Genomic DNA, 3,073 nt, shown 5'->3' on the forward strand with positions numbered 1-3,073 from the left:
TCACTTTCTCACTGGATTCAATGATCAACCTCTGCTCATATAGCTCATGATCATAGGATATTACATATTATAACATAAATGGCACTTTTAAAAACAAATGGTAAATGTGGTTCATGTTTAAACCATAATCCAACTGTCTCTCCATTTAATCTCAAAATGGATATATTCACACCACACAAAAGCTGGTGAAGATATGAAGTTTTAAAAAGGGTTTGCAAAATTTCAGTTTTGATGGAATTCAAGCTTATTCCACATCTTTGGATGGTGATCACAGTTCAGCTTTTCAGGTTTTATAAAGTAATCAGATTACTGAGCTGTCGAAACTTTATTAGAATCTCAAGTATTGACTTGGCTGTGAGGGACTGAAGGTATGGTTGCCAAAATTGTTGATGATACAAAGATAGTTTGGAAAGTAATTTGTGAAGAGAACATAAAGAGGTGACAAAAAGCAAACACTAAGTTGTGTGGCAAACGTTGCAGCAAATGGAGCATAATGTCGAAAAATGTGAAATTGTTTGTTTTGCCAAGAATAATAAAAAAAGCATATTATCTAAATGGTGAAAGAATTCCTAAAGTGTGGAAGCAGGTCATGTGCTCCATCAGCCCTCCCAAGAGCATCCCACACAGACCCATCCCCCTGCATTTACCACAGCTAAGCCATTTAACCTGCACATTTTCAAAGGAGACCCACACAGACATGGGGAGAATGTGCAAACTCCACATAGATAGTTGCACGAGGCTGGCATTGAACTTGGATCCTTAGCACTGTGAGAATACAGTGCTAACCACTGAGCCACAGTGCCAGGGCCCAAAGCTCTGAGATGTTCTGAAATTTGTGTGTCCTGGGGCATGAATGCCAGAATGTTGGTGTGCAGTTACAATAAGTAATCAGGAAAGCTGGTCGAGTTCTATAAGACCATAAGACCATAAATAATAGGAATAGGAGTAGCCATTTGGCTCCTTGAGCCTTCTCCATTTTGCAATTGAATCATGGCAGATTTGACATTCTTCATATCCATTTTCATGCTTTTCCTACCTTTCCCTGCTACCCTACTGATCAAAAATCTATTAGTCTAATATCTAATATTCCCCTAGTGATCAAGAATCTATTGATCTCAGCCTTAAACTTACACAAGGATTCTGCCCCCACAGCTCTCTTTGGCAACAAGCTCCAAAGTTTGACAACTCTCGAGAAAAGTCTCAGGACAACTCCATATATCCCTGTCACGGTACGCGCTGCATGACGTGTCAGAGTGTGGATATAGATACCACCATTACGCGTAGGGACACCTCCCACCTTGTACATGGCAGGTACTCATGTGACTCAGCCAACATTGTCTATCTTATACGTGGCAGGCAAGGATCCCCTGAGGCATGGTACATTGGGGAAACAGAGCAAAGGCTATGACAACGGATGAATGGGCACCGCACAACAATCAGGAGGGTTCCCTCCCAATTGGGGAACACTTCAGCGGTCCAGGACATTTGACCTCGGACCTTCGGGTGACCATCCTCCAAGGCGGACTTCGGGACAGGCAGCAGCAAAAAGTGGCCGAGCAGAGACTGATAGCTAAGTTCGGTACCCATAGGGAGGGCCTCAACCAGGACCTTGGGTTCATGTCACATTACAGGTGACCACCATTGCACTATACACACACACAGATACTTCTACACACACACACTCTCACACACACACAGACATTCCTATACGCACATAACATGGGCACACATATACAGACGCGCACACAGACACCCACACACACCCTTACAGACTTACACACTCCCACACTCAGACATGCATCCCCTCACAGACTTAAGACACTCTGCACTCACTACACACACACACATACACTTTCTCACACTCACAACCCCCAACCCAGACAAACACACACACACACACAGATAGACAAAGACCCACATGCACACATATATTTTGTGGGGTGAATTTGTACTTTCAGGGTTACATTGTACTTTGCTCAAAAATTGCATGAATTCATGTAAAACTCCGTTATTTCACTTTTTAGATTAAAATCAATCTAAACATCATGGCATAGACAGAGAACACAGGGGGCTAACACCTTCAGCATATTGTCTAGCTATCCCCATTGTTAACAGCTAACGTGAGAATGCAACTTTTTTTAAAAAAAGGTTTTGTGATTTACACATAAAAGAAGTGAAATTGTTATGGTATTCTAACAGATGAAAGGCTTAGCAGACAATCAATTTTTCAATGTACTCCCGTACTCAATATTCTGACCCATAAAGGAAAACATGCCAAACACCTTCTTCATTATCCTATCTACCTGCGACTCCATTTTCAAGGAGCTATGAACCTGCACTCCAAGGTCTCTTTGTTCAGCAACACTCCCCAGGACCTTACCATTAAGTGTATAAGTCCTGCTAAGATTTGCTTTCCCAAAATGCAGCAACTCACATTTATCTGAATTAAACTCCATCTGCCACTTCTCAGCCCATTGGCCCATCTGGTCCAGATCCTGTTGTAATCTGAGGTAACCCTCTTTGCTGTCCACTACACCTCCAATTTCCATGTCATCTGCAAACTTACTAACTATACCTCCTATCTTCACATCCAAATCATATTTATATAAATGACAAAAAGTAGTGGACCCAGCACCGATCCTTGTGGCACTCCACTGGTCACAGGCCTCCAGTCTGAAAAACAACCCTCCACCACCACCCTCTGTCTTCTACCTTTGAGCCAGTTCTGTATCCAAATGGCTAGCTCCCCCTGTATTCCATGAGATCTAACCTTGCTAACCATTCTCCCATGGGGAACCTTGTCAAATTCCTTACTGAAGTCCATATAGATCACATCTACTGCTCTGCCCTCATCAATCCTCTTTGTTACTTCTTCAAAAAACTCAATCAAGTTTGAGAGACATGATTTCCCACAATCAAAGCCATGTTGACTATTCCTAATCAGTCCTTGCCTTTCCAAATACATGTACATCCTGTCCCTCAGGATTCCCTCCGACAACTTGCCCACCACTGAGATCAGGCTCACTGGTCTATAGTTCCCTGGCTTGTCCTTACCACCCTTCTTAAACAGTGG

This window comes from Chiloscyllium plagiosum, chromosome 5 (assembly GCF_004010195.1).
Source record: "Chiloscyllium plagiosum isolate BGI_BamShark_2017 chromosome 5, ASM401019v2, whole genome shotgun sequence".
NCBI classification, from domain to species: Eukaryota; Metazoa; Chordata; class Chondrichthyes; order Orectolobiformes; family Hemiscylliidae; genus Chiloscyllium; species Chiloscyllium plagiosum.